Below are 17,536 nucleotides of genomic sequence, written 5' to 3' on the forward strand. Positions count from 1 at the left end.
CTGAAAGCAGCTGTTGTTTTTCCAAGATAATTCTTCCAGCAATCCCATCACAGAGAAACAGAAAAAGTCACAAAGCTTTTTTAGAGCAAACGTGAAATTTAATTTTTTTTAGATTATTTCCAAACTTTAGGTCTTCAACACTGAAAATCCAGTTTCCAAATAACATTATTAACACTATTGCATGTTCTAGCTCAGAAAAGGACTTTATGTCAGACAGACTTTTAATAAAACAACTTGTCTTAACACCTTTGTTGATTTCTCACCAACATTCAGCCTTATATTTTCGGACAGTAGCAGACAATTTCAGAATCCAACATGACAAAGAACCAGACGTAATGAACAAAAAATCTAGTACACCAACCAAAAAGGAACACAAAGGAGTCCTAAAGGCATCATCTTCATTTTATCCTGGTAATCGCTTGGCCATACCATGACTTCCACCACATTTCTGTACAATCAAGATTATCCCCTAGTGATTCCAATGGAAGTGGAAGGCAGAAACAATGTTCAGCTTTAAGAGGAACACGGCATTATGGTACCAGTGATTTGTTTTAATACCCAACAGATGTTAACAAGGTTTTATACTGCTTGGCAGGGTTTTGCTGTGCTGTAAACCTGACTAAGACACAAGACAGAGGTGGTGGTTATTGCCTTACCTTTCAGGTCTACGTCAACTTTGTAGCTCATCAACCATAATCCAAATCCATTAAAGCCACATTAAACTATCAGAAAGCTACAAACACCGGAAAAATGTGCCTATCACCTTAACCTATGACTTGATCAGCATCAGATACAACAATAGTTTTATATGACAAATTGAACCTAGAGCAATAAAAGTTTCCATGTCATCTTTAAATCACACGTTTTCTTTCTTCTGTCTTGAAGTATGGAGATCTATAACTCATAAAAGCAGCAATCACTTCACCCAAGAGACACAAGCCCTGAGATATCAGAATCTTGTTTTAACACAAATTTCTGGAACACCTGAGGGTTCATCTGATTTTTTTTTCAGTGACCAAAGAAGAATCTAAACATTTCCAGCATCAATGCCTCACCAAAAAAAGCACACTTCCCCCATAGAAGTGTACCTCTGCCTAAAGCGCATGCTCACAACCATCTTCCTAAAAATTATCTGGAATTAGAACTAAATGTAACAGCTGTTTAAATGTTATAAAATCTAGAGCCTTGTCCCCCAGAACCAGGCAGAGGAGGGAACAAATTCTCTTTCTCCTGAGCTCATTCAAACACTTGAAGCAGAAAGTTGCTTAATAATTTTAATAACACAGAGTAATTCTTAACCTGACTCTCAAGGATGCAGAAGCCCACAATGAAAGTGCCAAACTTTGAAACACAGAGAACTGAAAACTCACAGCACTCTGCTTTTGCTTTTTGTGCTTTCACATATGAAGTATATTATAGAGTTAATAAAGATACTTATGCTCTTTTTTCTATCATGTCACCCCCCAAATCCTCCCCAATCCCAAATGTAGAATATTAAAAAAAAAGTTTGGGTGAACACCAATTTTTTTACACACCTAATTGTGACACTCCTGTTATAACATCTCAAATTACACGTCTGCATCTAAAATGCTTTATGACATTATTGATCTTATAATAAATGCATCTCCAAACAGCCTACATCAGGAAGCTTTTCTGTGTCTAGAAAAACAGTACCCTGTGACATAAAGTACCTTGAGTTTGGAAAGCAAAAAAAAGCAAACACAAATGATTAGTAGTTTATTTCAAATCTTGCAATAGCAAATCCCCAGGCAAAAAAAAACCCCAAACAAACAAAAAACAAAACAAAACAAAACAAACAAACAAAAAAAACAAAAAAAAAAAAAAAAAAAAAAAAACAAAAAAAACACCACACACACAAAAAAAACCAAACACACCACCACAGTAAAATGGAAATGGAATCATGCCTACTTTGACAAACAGCAGCCACAAAAATAAGATGGCAATTTCATACTCCCTCTTGCACTGTAATCTAAGTCACTCTACCATATCCTCACAGGTAAGAGATTTTACAAGGTATCAAAGAACCATCATTAATAAGGGAAAAGCAATGCAAAGAATGAATAGGGAAGGCTTCTCACTGGAGAGGATGTGGGTTACATCAACCCTTACCATTTGAATGCACGATTTTATTTCCAGGCTCAGTGAATTTTCTGCTCTGCTTGAATAGGTATTAGGTCTTGGCAAACAATCCATCCCCAAACCTTATGGACAGGAGATGAAGACTGTAAATTTTACAGTTCAAGCACTGTGTAGTTGGTGAAAAGATCCCAGATATTTTCTCGAGGAAAGATTATCTATATATCATCAGGTGACTACAGAACTTGCTGTAGGACACTTTTTGCTCTGAAGAAGAAGAAAAACTCACTGCAGCTTCCACTTTGAGCAGGATACAGAGACATTGATGAGCCTGAGCCTTCTTTCTCATCAGTAGGACAAAAAGAATGGTAGATATTTTTGAGACCACCATCTATTATCACCTTACCTGCAACCTCTTAGTCCCTTAGAGCCCACAAAAGCCTTTCACTACAACCTACTCAACACATCACTACAATTTTACTGTTTGTTCAAGTGTCACCACCATTCATCAGCACCGAAGGTCAGGCTTGCAGCGAACTTTCTGTTCATTTTCACAGTTCTTTAACTACTCCTTGTGTGAATCCATCTTGTGTTTCCTGTTTCATGCTCTGACAGACTCCTCAGGATACGTTTTTTTTCCTCTCCCTATGCTGACAAATGTCCAATAGAAAACTGGTCTATAACTTGGTTTAATAAGGCGCTATAACCAGGCTGGGTAGACTACAGAGTTCTATCACACATTTTTGAAAACAGAAAACTTTCAAAACTCCTTTTTTGTACCAGTGTCTTGGGTTGGAAGACATAACCAAAAGTGTGTATTCTACTGCCTTCTGTTGAAACTGGTTGGGAAGGTGTTTTTCTTGATCTCTTCTATGACCCATTCCTCACAACTCCAGGGGGGAGGGGGGCATGAGCTTTCTGCTGATGGGCCAGCTGTTAAAACCAGGTACAGCAATGTTCTTTATCTCTTCCACGACCCATCCTTCCTCCAGGCGATATCTTCTGTTAATGGGCCATCAAGGCTCACTGCATGACGGATACAATTACATCATCCCATTGGGAGATGCTCCACCCAGCAGGAGGAGCCAAGCATTCCTACCTGGATAAAACCTGAGATTCAGAACACCAGCACAGCCTGTTTGCACTGGATTACCAGAGGAAGACCGGACCCATCTCACCACCACAGGACTTTCAGAGGAAAACCACACTCTTCTACAGGATCATGTCTGCTCCAACAGAACAGAACCACATCTTTCATTCCAGAAGGATTTAATTGGACTGCTACCAACACCCTGGCCAACAGAGTGCCAGGTTGTATTCTGACTCTGTCAGTGTTTTTTTTGTTTGCTTTTTTGTACTACTGCATTTTATTTTTTTTTTTTAATATTCCTAGCGAAGAACTGTTATTCCTATTCCCATATCTTTGCCTGAAAGCCCTTTAATTTCAAAATTATAATAATTCATAGGGAGGGGTTTACATTCTCCATTCAAAGGGAGGCTCCAGCTTTTCCTGGCAGACACCTGTCTTTCCAAACTGGGACAACCAGGATCTCTGAAAACTCAAACAATGGAAGCTTTTGGCTTGTCAATTTGAATTTCAGATTCTTGTTGGATCTGGAGTTTGCAATCACCAACATGACAAAATCTTTCCCCACACAAGAACTGCAGCAGGAATTCCCACTGATGTTTGCTTAGCATAACCTTCCCAATTACTTAAGAGTCAGTGTTGAAGAGAGAAACCTCCATCACAGAGTGTGTTTTGGGACATGCAACTGCCAATTGCCATGGATGTTTGTCTTGGACAAAGCAAAATACTTTGGGTTGAATGTCATGTCATTTATTTTGGTAGGATAACTAAACAGCGACAGGATGTTTGTTTATTCTGCTGACAAACTGCACCCATAAAGCTTAAGAGATGCACTGCATTTGACAAGAAAATGATGCTGGAAACCACCTTCTTTGATACATCACTGTTTTGTTAAAACCCCATACAGACTCATTTTGTATAGACACCAGTTCCATTACTTACAATGATTTTATGAAAGAACAATATTCTTCCTTAGAGAATCAGCACACACATAATAAAAGACAATTTCTTTGTTACTGCATAGCACTAGCTAATGTGCCAGTGTCTTATTTAATTTAAAATTTGAACTGAATTTAGTTTTAATCTCAAGTTAACTGTCCTATCCAGAGGTATGTATCAATGCTGAACAACTAAAAAAAATGTAATGCTGAATTACAACCTATACTGCCTTATCCTACTTTTTAGGAGACCCATTTTTACTGTCAGTCTTGAAATCAATGTGAACACCAAGTTGAAAAAATACCAAATCACACTGAAAACTGTGTAAATTTTCATGGCATGGAAACCAATATTCAGGATTATTTTAACAAGCAGCTAAGCATAAACTATTTCTAAATTAAAATTTTACTGCAGTCCCAAGCTGATGAAATATGTAACATTTTTCCTATCAAAGTGCAGCAAGTCAAAGCTAGAACTCTACAACCTCTTAAAAATCACATTAAAATTATCTGATCCTTTTAACACCTAGTTTTTACATCACACCTTTCACTTCAAGGCTCTAAAAAACATGCAAAGACTGATAATAACAAAAAAAAAAAAAAAAAAAAAAGCTAATTTAAGAGAAAAAACACTGTATAGGTTCCTTACTCTAGACAAACTTCTCAGGATGATGGGGCAAATTAATATCCACACTGCACATTTTTAGCCATTTTGCAGTTAATAGGCTTCTTCAGATGTTTTTACTGCATAGTCAATGGTTTCTATTTGCAACAATAGTGACCGTCATTTTTAATTAGCATTGGGTAACAGCCTACTAACATAAAAGACTTTCTATAGTTACAATAAATAACCACAGGCTCCTAAAAAGCCCTCAGAGCAGCTTCAGGTATACCCTGGTTTCTTGGACTGCAACACACACACACACAATAATTTCTTCCAGAACTTTTCAAACTTGGTCATTGCAAACTATGACCCATTTTATAGCAATTACAAATTTAGGAAAGAAGACTGAGTGTACAGTGAGCATACGCTTAGAAATTACTGCCTGCAGCCTTAAAAAAAGTCCATTGTGAACCTTAGTGATAAGAAAGATGATAGAATCATTCAATATCCTGAGGTGAAAGAGATCCACAATGATCATCAAATTGCAACTACTGGATGGTAAATGGTAATGTGTTTTAGTAATTACAATTTAAAGCCAAATGATGAAATTAAGACATCTTTCAGGATATAAAGTCATCCCAATCTAAAAGTAACAGTTGATACTCTATACAAAAGCCCTCACGTTTTATAACACAAAGCTATGAATTGTATCATGAAGGAGAGGTACTCTAACTTTAAGGAAGAGTTGGAAAATTGACACCAGGTGTTAAAAAAGTTACTGTTCTAGGTACAGATCATTTCTTATCAAACATTAATTCCCAATTATGACATTTGCAGAATTTCCTGTAAATAGCATTATGGAAATGGCTGTCAACCAGAGAAGTGGCTTCACAAAAATTACTCCAGTCCAGCTGAGGATATTGCTCCCAAAACATACATCAGAAATGCATAGCATGGTGCTCTGCACATTTCAGCCTTACTTTCCAATTGTCAGAATGTCATCATCTTGTCTCAAAACATTAGAAAATATTTTGTACTCTGTGTCCTTTCAAATAATTTGAGGTACTCCAGCTGACAATACTCTGACTCATCAATATTATGCAGACGGAAATTGCCCACAAAATCAAAGCACCGGGATAGAAAAGAGCTGGCAAGGAGTTGTTTATTGAGGCAGAAGCAATCATAAACATGCTGAGGAACTTCCCAGACTGTACTCATAATTCTCATTAGAACATGCTGCCCTTATGTTAGGAGAAGGGTCAGTTTAGCATTTTATTCTGTAGACCTCTACAGAAAATACCCACTTATATCTTCAGGCTTGCTAATAGACTGTCCCTCTCTCCTAAGAGAGATCTGAACAACCACAATCTACAAATCTACTCAAGACAAGATTGCTGTGCCTTTCCTTACCCAATTCTGACATTGCTCCATCTAGAAACACATCCAAAGGAACAGAAAATCTTACTGGCATTTCCAAGAAACCTGTCACTAGCAGGCAGAGCAACTGCTAATGGGCTCTAAATCAGAGAAGGAAAATTATGTATATGCATTTAGGACATGTTACTGCAAGGCAAAACATTATCAACTACAAACACTGAAACAATGTAAAACAGAGGTAAAGATGTAGTCAGATACAGAAAAAAGTCAAATGCAAGCATACAAAACTTAGAATGACATCAAATACTGCTGGAAATATCTGCCATACTTATCTATGCATCTACTAACTTTGGTGTGCAATGCTAATTAGAAACTTCAAACTATCTACTCCTTCAACTTGTGCACTCCACTGCTAGCTTCTTGTGCTCTCTAGGTTTATAATGCTGCCCCCAGTCACAGCAAGAACAGGCAATCCTTTCTGCACAAGCTTTTAACATTTCCACAAGTTATGTTCTCCTTTAGTTAGGTGGGCAGAGATGCTCAAATTAAAAGCAAAGACATTAAGTTTTATTCAAATTAAGTATCAATAAGGTGCAGAAACCTTGACACACAGCCAGGATACAAGCGTGTTGATTTTGATCTGTTCTTGCAAGGATCAGAAAAGTTACATTTTTAATTGCTCCAACAGGGATGAACATACCTTGGTTTTGACATCTTCACCAGTCTAACAACACAGGGCTGAAAGTAATACACTCTATCCCCAACAGATTAAATTATTTTATCTGCTTAACTTTTATGGCCCAATGACTCTACTACAATCTTTGCCTTCTTCAAGTTAACTTCCCAGGAGATAAAAATCTGCAAAATCCATTTCCCATCCCACAGACATAGAGTAAAATGGGAAATGGCAATTGTTTCTCTAGAGAATCCTTCCCAGATACTTTGACCTTAAAAGTAAACAGGATCTTTTCTGTCATTTCTGTGCCAATGTTTGAGGAAACACATCAACCTGTGCACAACAATTTAAGTGTAGCACATCTCTTTGCCTGCTTCTCACAGTCTGAACTCCACTGGTCATCTTTCAACTCATGTTGAACCATACAATGGAGTTTCTTTTTAATCTATTTGTACTAGAGGGCCTGAGGAATGATATAATAACTGTATTAGATCAAATTCACATCACCTATATGAAAAAGGATGACTATCACCCCCTGATACCACTCCCTCACTGCAGAGATGAAAGATGAAAGAAGAGAGGATCTTAGAAGTTGTTATTTAAAGAATACATTATTCTAAGTATTTTTAAGTATAGCATTTTTTATTTCTACTTGTCTGTCACAGCGCAGCATAAACAAAGCACCAGAAAAGATACACATACAATTTACAGTTTAAAAGGAGATATGAGAACATGTCACACCATATCCTTTCTGGAGGCATATCAGTAAGCAAAACAGGGATTTTATGAAAGAGCTACCAAAAAAAAAAAAAAAGGCATGCAGAAGCTTTCAAACCATCATTATTTCCTTTCAAAACACTGGGAATATATTCCAGTTCACACAGGCATTACCAGATCACAACGTTATCCCTGATTAACTTTCCTCTACAAAACCCAAGCACAGATACCTAAGAAAAGTAGAGAAATACCTCAAGAACACAGCGTAAGTGAGAATGATTTCCACAGAAAAAACACCTGATCTTTACTGTTCTAAAGGGAAACTGTCATGTATTTGCTGCTCTTCAGATTTACCAAGATAATGAATGACATAATTTACAAGACAAAGCGTACACTCAGTTTCTCAAAGCTACCAGGAATCCTTCTCCACACACACACACTTCTTACTGAGAAATATAAACAGAGGCTGTTTGGATACAAAAGCTTTTATTTATTCTATTTTTTATGTGCTAAGACATATTCCAGGCACTGTGTACTCAGAAAATGCCATTGTATAAACAAATTTTACAAACTAAGCCATATTGTCTTTTTCTCCAGATGAGGAAAAATATTCCTTTCAAATGGAATACTGTTGGAAAAATTGCTTTTTAATATTAGAGTTCTTTTTAGAATAAGACCTTGTCCTTTAAACAGAAAAATAAAAGTATATTTTTAAAAGTGCTAGGGACTATTTCAATTACATCAAAAAAACCACCCAGAACCCCAAACCAAACCACAGCAAGTGATCATTTGTAGTAACAATACTGATTCTGCTGTCTACAAAGATAAAGATACAAGTAGGTAACTGAAGCAGGGTCACACACAAAGGAAACTGTGAAAACTTAGCGTGCAATTTGTACTTCAACCTATGATTTACTAAATTTTGTCATCAAGTTTTATATGTAAATGTTCTTCTCTGGCAATTGATTAAACTGATCAGATTTGGCAAGTCACAAATGATCTGCCTTATTGTGTCCTGTGATGAATAACTAGTACAGGCTGACAGTCTGCTTGAATTCTTCCTATACTATCTCACAATTTTCAGCATTGAACTACCCTCATATACTCTATACTGCACCTAAAACCAATTTCCACAACCTCATACAATGTGCAAATATGAGTAAGAATCATCTCTCAAATACCTGGGAGCACTTCAGACTTCACATCCCACTGGAGAATTTCCATGAGAGTTCTCAAAATGAACAAGGTAAATACTGCAAACCCTTATTCACTTCAGCACACCCAGTGACTTCAGTGGAATTACTCAGCTCCTGGAGGGTGAGCACAAACACAGCCATTTGCACGGGACTTCTCAGTCTTGCAATCTACAAATTTACTTGGGAAGGCCAGAGGTTCTCCAATATTACTGTAAATAGACTCACTGGGGAAATGGAGGCTTGGTTGGGGTTTTATTCCAGCATCCTAAGATGTTGCTAAAACTACACTTCTGGCTGGATCCCTACAGAACAACTCAATAAAGGCCCAACTTTTGTTCAAGACTTAAACCAGACGTGTAATCTGTCAATACTCACTCTCAAGTTACCAACTAGACGATATTCAGCTACCTCACAAAAACCCCACAAGAGTCACAAGTGTCTGAAAAAGCCTCATCAGCACTAACTCTGAATTTTTTTCTGGAAACATTTTATTATCAAATCACTAGTATTTTAATTCTTTTTAATGTTTTAAGACTTTTGATGCAAATATGTCAGTATCCACCGTGTATGCTTCTCTAAGACAAAATATTGCTTGTCTCAAAATTTCATCAGTAATATTGAAGGAATTACCATTACACCTGTTTAGTGGATGGAAAACAGAAAAAGAAAGGTGAATTGACTGCCCTAATCCAGTACCAAAGAAAGAAAAATACTACTTCTTCCATTTGCACTATTCCTATCCATTAGGTTATACAGCATCCTGTGCCTGAAGTATCAGGTAGATTGCTCTTAAATATAATACATCCTAATAAAGGAGGATGATAATTTCAAAACACACTGAAAAGGAAATGAATTGTCACACATCAATAGCTATATCTGAGTTTTGCTCTAGATATGAAAGCTTTCTGCTTCAATCTAAAATAGCAATCTCTATATATTAATAATTTTTTTCTCTGAAATTATAATCCATTATTAATGCAATAACAATGTACCATTTCATAAATGTCAACTCCAACGTGAAGAAAAAAAGCAAAATATTGTCCACTGATAGCAGCAATTCAATTCTTTTTCCTCCTCTTCCTCCTTATTAGCACAGAATACAATTAGTGAACTTTTAGTACCTTTGAAGAAATGACGATTTTAAAAGAAAATTAAGTAAAATGTGTTGATCATTCCTATTGTGAAAACAATCTGTAACAAATATGAATTTCACTGGTTTTGGGTCTATTTTTTATGATTTGGCCTGAAGCCCAGAAGCATACATTCCATTCATGGGTTTAACCTGCAATGTTGCACAGTGATAGTGAACCCAGTCTCCTGAACAGGTACCTGATAACACCCTCTTAGAGCAGCTGATAGGGGAAATTGTGGAATTATGACCCACAAAAAGCTCCAAGTGTTTCCTACCAAATCCACAAACACCTTAAAACTCCTAACACCGTGTGTCTAGGCTATGATCAACTACCAGTTCTCCTGCAAACTTCTCATAAAACAGCCTCAGTGCGGGCAGGGAGGAGGGAAAACCCAAAACCTTACAGGATTTTATCAAAGGTGTGTCTAATGCATTGCCAAAGCCCCCAATACACTTGAGCATCTATTACTAGAAAGCTGAACGCACCTCATGTCCCCCAGATGTCTCTGCACTCTCACAGTAAATATACTTTTCACGGTTACAGGGAAATGATCCCTCTTTGCTGGAAATTGAACCTGACCTCTCCCCCTTCTGTTTCCTAAGCTTTCAAATAGCTAATCACTAATTGGCATCTCTGGTGGCTCTCTCAGAACACCAGAGTTTTTTGTGCAAGCATGACAATCCTTCCCAAAGCTCTTGGAGCTGATCAGCATAATCTGAAGTTCTTCCCTGAGAAACTGAGGATAACACTGAAGCCTCTCAACTCAAGAAAAATCAGAAACGAGGTCCAAGTCTCTCTGGCTGCAGTCCAAACTCCCCCAATATCTACCAGCTAGAACACTAAGCTCTGATTTTATTTCCTACTTCCTATGACCACCATTTTTGAAGTTTAAAAAAATCCTAAACACATATCATACACATGCTTAAAAATAGGAACACTAAGCAATCCAAATAAATCAATGCTGCTTCAGTCTGCAAAAACCTAAAATTCATTCATTCAGAACAGCAGACTTTACCTGATTTTGTGCTGTCACTTGATAATGTAGAAATCTATGCTGGGTTCTGCTTTTGTTTTCTTGGAGTAGGAGAATTATTTTAACATGGAGAGGATTGATTTTGTTCCTGTATGCATGAGCTGCTGTTGATATCCCCAACCAGAAAGACTCCCTTCTAGAATTATCATCAATACATATTACAAGAGAGTGTTTACTTCCACCCTGCCTCTCTTTTAAAAGCCTCCACAGTGTTAATTCCCAGAGCAAGGCTACAGGTCTCCTACTCAAAATTTCTCTTTATATTTTCTAATCCTTTTCTCCTTAATCTCCATTATACGAAAAGAAATCCACATATGCAAGGTCTGTGGGAAGCTAAGTAACTTTACCTCTCACCATAGTTACCACATCTGATTTAACCACTGGCTCCGGACATTGAATCCTTGTCCTTTAAGATTTCAGATTTTATTTGTGCATGCCTCGATACATTCATCAAGCATAAAATTCTACAACCAGACTGATTTTAATATCATTAGTAGACAATTACATTTCAATTTATGCAACTGTAAGATAACATACCATCCACCTCTGCTCTTTCTGTACGGCTGTTTTCCAGAAGCAAAAATGTTTAAATGCGTTACTATGACCGTCATTGACAAGGTTTTCTGTCTAATCCAGTTCTTTGAATGATTCTGAAACAATGTTACGTTCATATTTTCATTAGTGTGTTTAACTATTCTATTAGACTTTTGTGTTTCTCATGGTAACCAATTTTATTTGACTTAAGGGAAGCTGTTTGAATATTTAAAGGCACTCCGAGATGGCAGGAGTTTATCTAGGAGCATACATGTTGTGTCACAGATATTCCTTTCCTCGCTCTTTTGGATTCCCCCTCCCTTTCCGACCCCCCTTCAAAAACAGCAGCAAACAAATGAGAATCTCGATCTGCCACACTGCACCGGGAACGTGCTCACTTCATCTCTTTATGTAAATATGCAAGTTACAATGGGCACATTTCGAAACCACAAGCTCGGTAGGTAAAACAGATGCTCCTTACGTTCCTTCATATGCACTGAATCCCTCTGCCAGAATCACCAGGCGCAACACAAGAACTAAAGTATAAACATCTGCAACACCTCTCTGTTTTGCTAACATTCTTTCACACGTTTTCTTGCTAACTCCAAAAAGGCTCGACGGTGTGAAAAGAGAGAGAGAGGGGGGGAAAAAAAAATAAATAAAACGCACAAAACCAACAACAAACAGTGAAATTGGAAACATCTGCGAGATAGCTACGGAAAACGGAACGAAACACGAATAAACAAAAACATGGCGAAAGTGGCCTGGGGTTGTTACACTGTCAGATCATTTTTCCAAGCCCAACATCAAGGCTTTTGTTACAACCAAAGCGGTCATTTGCATGGAGAACCAACAGGGTTTCTTCTCCTTCGGCGTCTCCCCGGCCGTAACACACACTCACACACACGCAGGGTGGAAGCCGAAGCCTCCCCCGGCACACAAACACCGCGGCCGAACGCGCACTCGGCCCCGCCGCGGAGCCCCCCGCGCACGCAGCGCTCGGCCGCGGAGACGCGATTTAGCTGTAAAATACAAGAGACGAACCTTTGGAGCGCTGCCCCAGCCGGAGTTCTCTCCCCTCTCCCTTCTGCTCTGGCTGTTGCTGACAAGATCAGGCTGAGATTAACAAGTCCATGCTACTCTGCCAGCCTCGCTCCTCCGGCGGCTGCACACACGCCGGGGGCTCGCAATAATACCAAACTTTGGGAAAGTTAAAAATGGAATGGATGGAAGGAATGTAAAGCACAATGGCAGGGAAGCAGAAAACACTGCCTGGACAATTATTGCAGCAGCACGCAGGGCACTGCTCTGTAGTCAAGGCTGTGTCAGCACTTTCTTTCTAAACCCCCCCCCCCCCGCCCCCCCATTTTCAGGGGGCTGCAACTCAGAAAAAAAAAAAAAAAATGCTTATGGTCAAAAATATTGCAGGTAAACCTCCTTCCCTTTGCATTTTAAATCACCCATTTAGACCATTCAGAAAGTTACAGGAGTCTGTGCACTTTGTCAGGCAGTCCCACATGCCTTTTTTATGCAAATACGAGTCTTTTTTTTTTTTTTTTTAATGAGGTTTCACAAGAATTTGACCTACATTGTGAATGTCTCCCCCCTCCTTTTTTTTTTTTTTTTTTTTTAATAGAAGCAATATAAAAAAAACCTTATCATCAAAACTCGGTTTGCATAAACATGGAATAATTTCTAAGTAAGTTCTACATGCACATTGTCTAAAAGGTTACCAGAGATATGTTACCAGAGATATGAAAATGCTCCCACAGACAATCCAACACAGCCTCTACTGAGGTCTCAACACAAATTCATTATGGTAACTTGGTAACACAAACTGCTGAGGGCATCTGCATTTTCCCCGGATAAGGAAAGGATCCTTATAATCAGGTTAAAATAAGGAAACAAAGCGTTTGATCTGTATTTACTACTTTACAACTACACTCTAAACTGTGGCACGTCAGGGCAATCGCTGCTGCTGTTGTTAATCGCTGAGTTTTGGTCGTGGGTTTGTTTTTTTTTTTTTCCTTTTATTTATTTGTTGGGGTTTTACTCTCAGATACAAAAATAAAACTTTGCCAGCCTTTTTACACAAGCCAGACACACTAAGACACTTCTCAGTTATGTTTAAAATTATTATAACAAAATGAAGAAAAAAACTCCAAACCACGATATATACAGTCATATTACTACTTTCTTTTAAAGTAAAAATACACCTTTATTGTAAAAACTGTGCAACAGCCTAAGCCTGTTGGGCAAGAAAACCAAAGCCTAAGTCTTGACTGATATGGAATAGCCAAGACAACAGGCAGTTCATCTAATCTTTAGAAGACTCAAGTCCATCAAAACTTTTCCATCAAAGGGCATCCCTGTGGTCTGTGTGAACTTCTGACTCCACAGTACTGTTGCATATGTAGGATTTAAAATCAATTGCAGCCATTACAATGGGGCCAGCTATTAAAAATTCTTGGTTGCTGAATAACTCAGAAAAGCAACTTCCCCATTCCCATTATCTTCTAGAAAGTCTTAACATTTGATAAATATATAATATCCATACAATAGATAGTGGTTGGAACAGGATGATTTTTAAGGTCCCTTCCAACCCAAACCATTCTATGATTCCATATTAGTATCCACTCTTAGTACAAGTATCCAATATTAGTACAGGTCATCTCACATTCCTGCCCTGCAAGAATAGCTGCCTGGCATGTTTTTGAAGACAAGCTGATTTGATATTAACACCTTCTTCTGTCAATGCTGTGCACAGCAGTTAAAAAAATACCAAAATTTTTTATTAATCCCATTAATCAGAAGAAAATATTAACACAGATTAAAGGTAATGTCCAAAATATTTTGCAAACACCATAACTCAAGAAAAGAGTGAAGGATTCTGCTTCTCCATTATAATGGAGAATACACTATAATGGACAATACCACCACACCCACCTTGCTCAGAGGAAGAGAACTCTACTGAACAGTGAGGCAACCCGTGCTCCTTCCCACCTGAACCAGCACAGGGCTTCACATTCCTGCCTTAGGCCAGTCTGGTCTGCAAATACAAGAAATGATGGTGACACACAACCACTTCTGCCACCTGGCACTGGGGTTATAATGGCCACGGAGAGGAAAGAGAAGCAAGTGTGGTAAAATCTCAATCCACAGTAGTTTTCTTCAGTGTATGAAAGCAGAGCACTGAGGTTTCTGTTCTGCTCCACCAAACACACTGAGGGTTTATGTTCTTGAAAGATACATAATTTGCATGCAGTGTTTAATGGTAGACAGATGTTTTTCTCTGATCATTAATCTGAAGCAAAGCGGAAGACTACTGGAAACAAATGAGTAAAGTTCTCCTAAAGGTTTGGAATATTCTGTGCACCTGCTTAAGTTAAACTAATCGCTAATTCACATTAACAAGACATTGAACAGGACAAACACGAACACATTATTTTTCAACTGAACAATACCAAGAAATACAAAATGGAACCTGATTTTTTCATCTTCCTTTTGTGACACCATGGAACAAGGAAAAAATATATAAGATATAGTACAAAACTTCTTAGTAGATCCAACTTCATATTCCCTATTGAAGAATAAAGTGGTAGGATTTATAAAAACTCAAAAAGCAAAGGCATATAGGCAATTAAACTAAATTTAATTAAGACTTGGTTTTATAAGTTTGTATGGTAGGTTAAGCAGAAGACATATATTAACCTAATATTAAAGAGAAAAGTACAACCTTTGTATATTACCCAGGAATAACAATAGCCATTTGGTTTAACTTAGCAGGAAACTACAGATTTTAACAACTTCAAAAGATCATTAGCTTAGTTCTAATCCCCACATTTACCATGTCAACATTGACACTATAAATCAACAGCTGCAGCCTAAAGCTGAAAACATGCCAGAAATATGCATAGGTTGTATCAATATTTGCACATGGAGCCTTGAACATAAACTAGTTGACACTCAACACTTCAAGCTTCCTCCCTGAAGTTGCAATATTTAAAGGTTAAAGATTAGACATGCTCCCTCTTGTGTTAAACTAAGAATACACGAATACATGCTGTTTTCTCTGACATGATGGTTGCCTGGCCATCTGTTTCACTAAGCAACCCCTTTAGCTCTGGCTACTAAAGTCTGAGAAAGCTTCACCAGGAACCCTCCAGTTTAAAGACAGATACAGTCTCAGCACGTAAACTGTATCCACAGGGTATCTGTGTTACATTAAATTAGCTACTGTGTTATCAGAAAGGACCATTATGAGATTACATACAAACAAAACCTGTTGCAAATAAGCGTTTTGGACAAATATATACATGACTTGATCAATTACATGGCAAGTCACACTTCTTCAGTCCCTATAAGCATCACAGAGCCAAGTTCAAGCTGCTCAGTACCATTAATCATGAGCAATACTGAAGAGCAAATTTCCTTCTAAATATTAGCTTACAGGATATTTAAGACAGACAGGAAGAACAGGAATATTTTACAATGCCACATAATTATGTTTGTAAATACAGCAACAATTGAGCAAAGTTTTCAATCCTCCACCCAAGCAGCTCAGGGTGAACAAATCCCAGCACAGAACCTTAATGGAGTCAAAATCCCCCTTATAAAAATTCTCTTGCAGGATCTGGTCCCAAGATCGTGTCTAGACACGAATGCTAATCCCAGGTGTAACTAACACAAAAGTTTTTACTAATACACTTCTCAAACAAAGGCTTTGCACCTGGTGTGGGCTTGGTAAATTATGTTTGGGCATACATTTGCTAGTTATGGTCAGCACAAGGCTGAATGCCAGGGCAGCTGTGAGTAAATATCAGTAAATAGTTCAGAGTCGAGAGCTGAAGAGAATCTAACACTCAACTACGACTTCCCACATTCTCTTTTATTCACCCCCATCCCTTTGCAGTGGACAGATACTTGCAGTGCAGAGAGGTCTATGCACATCAGAAATAATGCCACCAAATATCCTAAGAAACATACTTGCTCTTTCAAACAGTGAAAGTTAAGTGCGTTCGCTCTTCCTGGAAGTATCGGTGTTTATTTTCCCACAGTCTTCTGCAGACCAGTAAAAACATAACCACAATGTTTAGAGAGCAATAAACCATCACAGTTACTGATAGATACAGGGTTTGAGGTCTCTTTAAAGCCTAGCAGCACACTGCTTAAAGCACATTTACTGCCAGTGCATCAAGAAACTAAACTTTTGACATCGACTTCAGCAACAAACGAAAGTTTGTATAAGTTTTTATTTACTGCACGCACAGCTCCTATGGGCACATTCCCCTTCTGCTGCAAACTCGGTGTGATGAAAGCCTGACCCAGTGCCCTGTGTCACGCACTGAGGTGCTCAGGTCACAGCGAGGAGCCGAACATCGAGACACTGCCCTCTACGCAGCATCCAGAAAGTAGCTTTTATATTAGGACTGGCACTCAAGAGTAGTTTTATTCCCTCGCACACAAAAGTAGGAACTCTGCAGGATCACGTCCTTTTTTTTTTTTTTTTTTTTTTTTTTTTAATGGAAACACTCACGTACGTCCGGCAGAGGAATTACTGCTCTCTTAAACCGGTGCTTGTCACCTTACAGGGGCCGGCCAGAGGTCAGCGGGTCACGCAAAGCCTCTGAGTGCAGCCATGGAGATCCACAGCTCGCCGGGGATCCTGCCGGGAGCCCGCGCACCCGGCACCGGCCAGAGCAGCCCCAACTCCGCACCTGTAGCGCCCGGCGGCACCGGGGGCGGCAGCCCCGCTCCCCGGCGCGGCTGCGAGGGCAGCGGGACCCATGATCGGACAACCAGAGACCCCGGCGCCCGCACGGAGCCATCCCCCCCTCCCCACCCCGTCCCCCGCGGTGCGGGCGGGACCGGCCCGGCTGCGGCGGGAGCTGCGCCCGCCCCACGCCTCCGCTCACCGGGGAAACTCGGCGCCGGCCCGGGGAGCCGAGGGCAGGGGGCTGCCGCCGTCTCCGCTATTTAAACCTCTTCCCGCCGTCTCCGCCTCACTGGCTCCCACTCGCTCCCTCCGCCCCGCGGAACTCACGGGGGGCGGCCCCGCCCCTCCCGATGTACACACGGCCACACGCCTCCCGCCGCCCCGCCCACCCCCCAGAAGCTCGGGCCATTGGTTCAGCAGCCTGCCCG

The 17,536-nt window shown here is 39.3% G+C and overlaps 1 protein-coding gene across 2 annotated transcripts in view; it reads right to left on the reverse strand.

Moving 5' to 3' along the window:
- The window catches only part of CTBP1 (C-terminal binding protein 1), a 237,482-nt gene extending 220,008 nt beyond the window's left edge, over window positions 1–17,474 (reverse strand). Inside the window, exon 1 of one of the 2 annotated variants that reach the window (XM_040063732.2) lies at window positions 17,308–17,474. The gene's annotated coding sequence lies outside the window, so the exon portion shown is untranslated. Of the gene's footprint in view, window positions 1–12,436; window positions 12,512–17,307 lie in introns of those variants that run through there. The other variant, XM_040063733.1, reaches the window with a different exon arrangement.
- Window positions 17,475–17,536: the final 62 nt, after the last annotated feature.

This window comes from Hirundo rustica, chromosome 5 (genome assembly GCF_015227805.2).
Source record: "Hirundo rustica isolate bHirRus1 chromosome 5, bHirRus1.pri.v3, whole genome shotgun sequence".
Lineage (NCBI taxonomy): Eukaryota > Metazoa > Chordata > Aves > Passeriformes > Hirundinidae > Hirundo > Hirundo rustica.